Here is a 10,160-nt window from a genome sequence, read left to right as displayed (position 1 = left end):
TTTATGTGTGTGAGCGTGTCTGCCTGTGTCCTTCAACCATCACTTGAAAACCGATGCTGGTGTGGTTTCTGGCTCAGAATTTCTGGAACCACCGTTGACACTGGCTTACGCTTATTGTCTGATCTCCATATACTGCATTAATATTCCTCACAGTTTCCATAACGCTGTTGCCATTATTGAACTCATAAAGCAAAATATGCTGAATATGCTCCTTTGTCACTTCTATTATAGCTTTGAAAAAATGACTGTTAAATCGAACTGCACTCTTCAAAACTTGCTCTAAGAATAAGTACAAGGTAAAATTACTACCTACTTTTATAGCAAGTTGATGCAGGTAGTTTATCCCTTTCCGCCTCTGACTTTTAGGTGCAGCTGAAAAGACTGCATTATTTATGGGAAATGAAAGGTGGCATCATCTATAGAGGAATATAGATTGTTGAAGTGGCAACAGATATATCATTGATGCATGGAAGGAAGAATGTGAAGAACACCAGAGATTATAGATTGCGGGTCATAGAGGGTTCTGTTAGCACATGGTATGATGTTGCAACTGATATGAAGTCACTCTCCAAGAGACGAGAGGTGAATAGAATTTTACCAGGAAATCTGCATGTCAGACACTTGAATGCTTTGCTGATGTCAAATGCAAGACTGTGTTCACGAAAATTCTAGGGGTGATGATCCTTAAATGAATGCTACAAAAGACTAAATTTCCAGTAGATTTAGCTTCACAGTTAAATGGTTGCCTCTGTCACTTTTGAGACAGTGACGGTGAGTACAAGCAGAAATGATAGTTGGCAGAGTCAAAAGTGTTGATATATATTCAGCATACATGATATATATATTCAGCACACACACACACACACATGCTATTAGAGAGGTTTGAATTAAATATTTACAAGTTTGTTCTTGTATGTATAGCTTTTTATGTATAGCACACCTGTCTCAAGTGCTTAATGTGTTTTTAAGGAAAGCACATTAACCTCTTACCGCTCATCAACAATATACTAGCTACTCAACAACGAGAATTATCTGGTTTATGGAAAATGCTAAATTTTCATGGCTAAAGATAGAATCAAAGCAGATTCTGGTTTCTGAAGTATCACTTGTTTTATAAGCATGTCTGAGTTGCTATTGGAACAATATTTTGGATAGTTTTCCATCTACTTTGGTATCGACTTAAGTTTAGTTTCCAGGTTTTAAACCACCACACAGTTTAATTCCATCCTGATAAGAATAAGACCAAATGATAATACATTCCGTATCTGTATCAAAAGAATAGTTTCCACTAGCACTGGTTGGGTAAAAGCACAGGCAATTCCTTGAGCAGAAAAAAAAAATAATGATTGACAAATAAACCGTTTTTAAAATAGAGAATAAAGCAAATTCTAGAGTATTGGCAACAAACAGGATGAAATGGGAATTTTTGATGAAGATTGAGAAAATAGTAATGGCACATTGCATTAATTTCCCAGAATTGTTTCCACTTTGTTTGATTAAACATTCTTTGACATTTGAAAACAATGAGCACTTTTCTTTCTGTTGAAGATCTTTTAAAGATAAAATTCTATGAATGAGAAAACAATAAGATAAAAAAAAAATACAATAAGATAAAGCAATTAAGCAGAGAATTGTTAAAATTCTTGTAGACAGTGTGAGAAGAGACAATGGTTGTACAGGGAAAAAGAGTTAAACCCAAGCTTGGAAGAAGAGAATAGAATATTTATTATATTCTCTTTGACTTTGGACAGAAAAAGATAAAATAAAATAAAACCAAAGAAACATTTGTTTCAGCTGCTGTCTTTAGGAAATATGCTTCATGTTACCATTTTTAGTTGTAAGAAATAATTATTTGCATGGTAATGTATACAGAACTGAAGTAGATATTCTGAAAAATAATTTGTTGATCAAAATAATTTAGAATTCTTAATAAAATAAAGGACATAAAATACTTCATTGGTAAGAATAAATAATTTTCTTTGAATAAATAATTTAAATTCAGGCACATTATGTTTTCAATCAGTGTTACAGCACCGTTTAACCTACATGTAGAAATATGCGTATAAGAATATATTTTTAAGGTACGATATTGCAGACTCATGCAATTTTTTCCAGCAAAGTAAAATGGCACTGAAAAATAGATTATGAACGATATGGTCACTCAACCAGCTAAAAATAGCAGCCAAATCTTTCCTCTAATCATGAAAATCTCTACTTGATGAATTATCAACCCACCCCAAATAGTTCTCAAATGCTATCTACCCCAAGGTATAGTCAAGGAGGCATTTTCCTTCTTTTACTTTCCTCCCACTTTTTTTTCCTTTCTTTTCTTCACAATCAGGTGGCATTGAAAAAAGCACTCAGCATACTGTGTAAATGGTTGGCATTAGCAAGAGCATCCAGCTGTAGAAGTTGTGCCCAAAATTTACATTGGAGCTCGATGTGGTCTTATGGCTCATGAAATTCTGTCAAACTATCCAACCCATGCCAACATAGAAATGGATGTTAAATGATGATGATGACGATGATGATATTATTTCACAGACATTGTAGCTAGGACCATGTTATCCACTGGAATAAACTCACCTGAGCCTGGACAATAAAGGCAAGAATATAGATGATGGCACCTGGATTACAGGTATTCGAATACTGAAAGTTTATATTATTTACATTTGACAGATATTTGTCCTCATCTTGTTTGTTGTTAACATGTTTTGGCTGATATACCCTCCAGCCTTCATCAGGTGTCTTGGGGAAATTTCGAACCTGGGTTCTCATTCCTAAGGTATTTTTCAATGTTGTTGTTGTTATTATTATTATTATTATTATTATTATTATTATTATTCAGGTCACTGCTTGGAATCGAACTTTGGAATCTTGGGGTTAATAGCCCGCACTCTTAACCACTACGCCATATGTCCGTGGCATCAATAGGTAGCAATTTAAAAAATGCAATACCATTTATAGGCATTATGTCGAACCCTTGGGTGACATGATACACTTTATGTATATAATATTTTATCAAATGCTCGGCTGGCATCTTTAAAGTGTTATAAAAAAACTAAATATTCAGTAAATTAAGAACTTATATTTCTTGACTTTTCAGACAAATGTTTCTCCTGGTTATGATACAGCTCATCCGAAAATAATTTGTCTGTAAAAGTATTGTCTCTTCAATATTATTGTTGGTGGTTATATTCATAAACTGTATCTTCTGCAGCACATTTTAAAGAAAAATGGTCTTTACTAAAGAGTATGGAGGTCAGCCATATGGTTAAGAAGTTTGCTTTTTAATTCCATAGCTTCAGGTCTCACCCTTCAACACTGAAGTTTGGGTAAGTGCCTGTTACCACAACCCTGGGTTAATCTAAGCATTGATAAAGACAATATCCTGTCACATGGCCTGTATCACTTTGTTTAGAGTGGTACGCTACATTCCTTGTATGGATCAAAAGTCTAGCTGGTCCTCTCAAGTGTCTGTTTTCTTTCTGACCAAGTCTCTCCAGGGTGAGGATAACTTGACTTCTTGCTACATGGCTTCTCAGTGTAGTAACACAACAATCATGGTTTTTCTTTTTCCCTTTCTGACATCAGTCTCAGAGGCTCTAACAAAGCCAGAAAATTCTATTTCATCTGTGGGAGGAATGAAACATTAATAATTGGGTGACATTACAATGTCATGGCCAGCTGTGATCTTTGGCCGTTTTACATGGCTATAGAATAAGAGGTATTAAATAACTTTAGAAACAGCTTTCAGTTAGTCTTTTGATTAAATTCTTTATAAGATTAGTCTTTTAAATCTAATAAGCTTCTTAATATTCTCAATATAAAATCTCTTGCCATGTATAATAATGACAAAAGACAGGTATATACAAGACAAACTGTTGCTTATATGTGTAGGCTATATGTATATGGTATAAAGTTTAAATGATGTATATCTTCATAATAACTGATATTTCATCATCAGTTATAAGGAGTTGAAATAACTGAGGAGATTGGGTTCCAGTTTAGTAACTGAAGAATTAAGAGTTTGAATTCTTTCTTTTTGCTTTTAGTTATGCTATATATATTAGCAAGGTATCGAATGAGTTAGCTATGTACCATAGCAAAATATAAGAACAAAATACAGAATGACTTTGTAGTCATAAATTATAAATTACTATCTTATTTGATGGTTTACAAAAGCTCTGACTAAAACCTCTGATATAAACATTGGATAAAATGGTATCCTAGACTATGATGGAATTTTAAATCAGATAATTGTCTGAAACTCAATTATTATTTAGAAATTTTATGAAAGTAGAAGACAACTGGAACGTTTGGACACAAAGAAATTGATTCTTGAATTGGATATAAATTGAAGCAACACAGTATATTTTAAAACAAATTTTCAAAAAGAGGAAATAAAAAGATTGCATGTTCATCTTGGACGCTGATAAGGTCAACAAACAGAAATCTAAACCATAAAATGTGACTTAATAGTGCAGATGGTATATCTAAATCTTACATCTTCACAGTACATCTTTGAAACTACCACTGATAACATAAGTAATACAGATGCAGTTGCAAAGGCCAAGAACTCAGAATCACTTTCAGTCAGGACTATTTTATGGTAAAACTATTCGTTTTAGGCATATCTCTTAAATCTTTTCTTTCACATTGCAATTCACAGTGATTTTTTGAAAACAAAAAATAAATTTGAAAAAATGTAATTATTTAAAAAACTTTATTTGCAATCATAAGAGAGTTTTATTTCCCTATATTTACTCCTTACTGTATTTTAAATTATTTTTCCCTGGTTTCCATTTTGATAGCTAAAGGAAATTAAATTTTTAAGTAATAATTTTTAAAAAGTAATATCACAAGGCTTCTGTCAGTTTAGAGATTATATTTTGGTTAATTGCAGTTTGAATTGCTTTGCTTACTGCAATAAAGGAAGCAGAAATGACAAGAGTAATAAAATAGACCTAAAAGTAATTTGTAATATAGGTTCATCTAGAGAAGAATTTTTCATTGTTTTATTCTGTTTTCTAAATTATTTCTTAGAACACAAATCACAAGCCTAATTTCTGCTTTAAACACACACAAAAACACAAACACACATTCAATTTAAAATCACATAATCAATGCTTTAAAACAGTACAATAAAAGAGTTTAATTTGCATTCATATTGCTTGAAAACTTTTTTCTCTGTGTCTGCATATTCCTTACTTCGTGTTTGTTTATGAATTCCAAACTAAACCATTATACGTAAGTATATGACTATGGTTATTGATTTGTGCAGTTTAGTGACAGCTATTAGACATTTCTAATATGCTACTACATCTCCACCACTTCAAAGTCTCAACTAATCACAACACACATCATTCATTCTCTCCTTTCTCCTATAACACAAACTTAATTCATTGAGGATTCATACAAACTAAGACTAACGTTACATACAAGAAATCCTACTTACTGCCAGAAATCCCACTTACTGTACCTTTTTACTTGTATTTTGTTCCCAAGTACCACACATCTACAACCTACCCTGTACCTAAATATCAAGTAAGCTGAGACCAGACAAGGATTTTCTTTGATCTTTAGAATGGAAGTCAGTTTTATATTCAGATTCACACAGACACACACACACACAAGTACACATACAGCAAATGATAAATTTCGAAACCCTTAATTTTCTACTTTTATTAAATTTTCATTTTCTTTTCATTGCCAAAATCATGAATTCTATAGAAAGTTATTGAGGTCAACGATTTAGGAACTGAACTTGGAGAATAGTAAAACTATTCATTGTAGAAAATGGCAACTGTTAGAAACGGTTCACATATTTCTTCCCATTCCTTCTGTATTTTATTTTACGAGTAAAAAGTAATTGGAGCAAAGCTGTAAGGATTATTTGAAACATATCCAAAACCTTCATAACAAACATCACAGCAGTTTAGAGACAAAGACTGATTTATATTCATTCTGTTTCTTTATTAGCATTTTTTCTATAATCTAGCAATTTCTAAAATGTTTAACCTTTCTCTTGCAGCAAACAAAAGAAAGTAATTTTGACAGTGAGTCGTGTAAGAGGAAGACAAGAGGAAGTGCCAGAGATAACAGTTATAAAAAAATTTCATTTTTCTTGCTTCTTTTTTATGTTCAACATTTTTTACTGACATTATATCCTGTGGGAGACAGCATGTACAGGATGCTCATACCAGAATGGAATGGCAATCAAGTCAGATCTAGTTTTACATGCCAAGGTATATGCTTGAAAACAGATAATTGTCTGTAGGTCTAGAAAATTGTTTCAATAGCAATTTCTTCTAAATGTTATACCTAACAAAACTGTATTCCATATATGTGCGTATGCATTAACGGCAGCAAATGTACATCTTTACTTACAGAATGTTCCAACCAATAAAACAGAACATCAATTAGGTTTTTAAAAAGTTATTCTTCAGTTTTTGGCTTCTTGGAGCTATACATAAAACATTTCCTGCTTGTGCCAGCATGCATCAACCAAACTTTGATTTTTAGACAAACTCTTTGGAATGAATTTTTTAAATATCTGATCACAAATTTTTGTACATGAATATTCTTATATTCCAGTGATTCCCAACCTTTTTTACTACCAAGGACCCCTTTTATTTAAATGAGTTTTTCCACAGAGCCCTTTTAATATGCTTATCCTTGTAATCGTGTAACATTTTCTCCGTTTTCTCGATTTTTTTGGTCCATGTTGATGCACATATTCACTCGCTTTCTTCCAAAAATTTAATGCCCTTAGCTTAGATTATTGGGGTCTACCAATATTGAACAGTCTCAAGTGTAACAGACCGAAAGCGTAATGATGATTGGAAGCTTGACTGAGGAATAGAAAGCCACAAATGTTCCATTCTGGTTTTCCTGTTCGTCTTTGTATCATCCATCTGTTTTTATTGTCATCCATTACGTTCTTGTTCCATTCATCCACTTGACATGTTAAAAAACATGGTGTGGCATGCTCTTAGCACATGAAACTAATAGTAGCACATAAAAAATATATTGTGTTCATTAAATTATTTATACATATTTGGAACTGCTTATTTACAGTGAAGTTGTCATATTGCAACAAAATCTAACAATAGTTTGAGATAATTGTGTATTGTTAATGAGATGAAAACAGTCATTGACAACCTTAACTGAAATACAAGTTTGTTAGGATTTGTCTCTAGATATTATGAGCCCCATTGATGAGGTGTTCTTAGCCATTAATCCATAATTTTGGTTTCAATAGGTCTTTGCTGATAAATTTCTTATAACTGACAAATAAATATAATTTTCGGCAACTGTCTGAGAAGTCAACAATTCCTGTAAGGTCAGCTGTCTTGTACTGTCCCTGTGGCAAATCCATTTAACTTTTGATAGTTCTGTCCACCATGTTAGTAAGTAGGTCTTGTTATAAAATATTGCTTACTGCTACGAGCAGCAGGAGTCCTGTCTGATCACTGATATCTTATTTAAGTTGCAAAAATATGCTTATATTCCTTATTACTTTAAAATCAACATTATGGATTAATGACTTATTTAGAAAAAGAGACACTTCATATAATTCAACAGCTTCAAGAATACTTAGACATATTATAATAGCCATCAAGGCACAAAAATGATATACAAGCTTCTTTAATAATAATACATGAAAAGAGATAAATGTCATTTATGAAACTTTAAAAAAAAACTGAATCAATCAGAAAAGAAATGAAATTTAAAAAACATTTAAGCATCTTCAATAGAAATGTAAAACATGTTCTGTCAAGTTCTAAGTTAAAATTGTTAACTAGTCTTCTATTGATCTTGCTTATATCATTTTGTTTAAATATACCAAGAGATCTTTTAAATTGTAAAATCATAAATTAAAAAACCAGTCAAACACAAACTGACAGAAAAGAAATCTGACAAAATTCCAATTAAATTTTCTTTGTTAATTTGCTATATTAAAATGAATTCCATTTATAGCAGTGCAGAGAGATGAACAATGTTTCAGACTGCCATTATTGAAAACAAACCATTATTACTCTTTTCAGGAACCAATGAATGATTTTCCTAAGTATGAAGACCTCCTATAACAAACACACTGATAATTGATTTAATGGTTGAGACTAGATTCATTCATTCAACATGCAAAATGGCCATGTGGTTCAATTCTATTGATATAATTTGTATTTCAGTTTAGCTTGGAGTTACGATGAAAGCCTATTCTTTATTTGTAAATCTAAGTTATATTGTGATGGTTCCCTTTAATAAGTCTTATAGATATAAATCTTTGTTAGTCTGTGCAAAAATTTAGCATTTTTTAATTTGTTATATTTTGTGATTTTTTCTTTTTATTTGTTTCAGTCATTTGACTGTGGTCATACTGGAGCACCGCCTTTAGTCGAACAAATCGACCCCAGGACTTTTTCTTTGTAAGCATAAGTAGTCAAGTTGGTCCTTAAAACACACAAGCTTTACATTATTTACATTTGATGGATATTTGTCCTCATCTTGTTTGTTGTTAACACTACGTTTTGGCTAATATACCCTCCAGCCTTCATCAGGTGTCTTCGGGAAATTTTGAACCTGGGTTCTCATTCCTAAGGTATTTTTTGATGTTATTATTATTCAGGTCACTGTCCATGGGCATATGGCATTGTGGTTAAGAGCACGGGCTACTAACCCCATGATTTTGAGTTCGATTCCAGGTAGTGACCTGAATAATAATAATAGTAATAATAGTAATGATAATATCGAAAAATACTTTATTAATGAGAACCCAGGTTCGAAATTTCCCCAAGACACCTGATGAAGACTGGAAGTTATATCAGACAAAACATTGTGTTAACAACAAACAAGATGAGGACAAATATCCATCAAATGTAAATAATGTAAATAATGTACATAATTCCTCATCTCTGAAACATGAGCTTTGATTGAGCAGCTTTATGATTAAAAGGTGTTCCAACAATGACCACCCATCCTTTTGTTCAATGTATCCTTCCATATTTCAAAATGCACTTTTAGGGAGATCTGGCCGTTATTTTTTAGTAGGTCAAGTGATCATACAGAAGCTCCCGTGTTAACTGATCCTGAAACCAAAATTTAAATTTGAGTACTAGGTGTGTCATTTCCTCTCCAAAACTGAGATTCCACTGACAGATAAGGACGTTGTTCTATTCTAGATCTCTCATTTATATGCTTCAATGCTTCTGTGTCATCAAAATGGACCAATCAATAGATTGAGAAAAGACAAAATGCCAGTCTGCATGATTGGTCAGCTTCTGACATATATTAATATGGTTTGCTTTTCACTGAAACCTTAATTAATGAAAATAGCCATCATTCTCATTTGTCCTACTGAAAGAATCTAACAGTAAATATATCCACTATAATAGCTGAAGTACTTATTTCAATAAAACATATTTCCTATGTTATTATAATAACAAAACTAATGTGTGAAAATATAAGATAAGAAAACGTCTTTCAATGATACTATCACAACTTGATTAATAACTTTGGTAATGATTGATAATTCCATCTTAGAATGGAAAAGCAATGTATGATTCATTTACTCATTTACTGGTTGACTGACTGACAGCAAGGACAGTTAAGTCCAATACCATCATCAGTCCAACTTGTGCTAACATGTAAAAGATACTGCTACTGATGATAATGATGATGGCATTACAATTTTAGTATAGACGATGTTTAATTTTCAAAATGATAAATCAGTTTTATGGATGAAAGAGACAAATAATTTATTTATTGCCATCAATATAATTGCATTTAGCGAAAGATATATCCATTAACATGTTTCAATGTTTCAGCTGAGGTGTGCAGGAATTATATTTAAGAAATCAGCAGTGAAGAATAAGAAATAACTTGAGCTTACTTGGAATTACGAAGCTGACAATGTCAGGTTATCTCATCTAGTATCATGGATAGGAAAGCAAAACAAGATTTTCTATTTGAAATATTGTTTGTGCTATGATTTTACAAGCCATTTTATGATTCCATTTTTACTCCTCAGTTTGTGACATTTATTGATTCATTGTCCTTCTTATTGTTTATTTGTTAATTAGAAAATGGTTTTTGAATCTTCAGCACTGGTTTAATTTCACAAATTTTTAACCGTTAAATGGCGTTATGAGATATTT

General features: G+C 32.0%; 1 protein-coding gene across 1 annotated transcript in view; it reads right to left on the bottom strand.

Moving 5' to 3' along the window:
• The window catches only part of LOC106876447 (muscle M-line assembly protein unc-89), a 351,593-nt gene that overhangs the window by 78,457 nt on the left and 262,976 nt on the right, over nucleotides 1-10,160 (bottom strand). The gene's annotated exons all lie outside the window — the stretch shown is intronic.

This window comes from Octopus bimaculoides, chromosome 12 (assembly GCF_001194135.2).
Source record: "Octopus bimaculoides isolate UCB-OBI-ISO-001 chromosome 12, ASM119413v2, whole genome shotgun sequence".
Taxonomy (NCBI): Eukaryota; Metazoa; Mollusca; class Cephalopoda; order Octopoda; family Octopodidae; genus Octopus; species Octopus bimaculoides.
The sequence above is the reverse complement of the archived record's forward strand: the minus strand, read 5'-3'. Positions and strand labels throughout refer to the sequence as shown.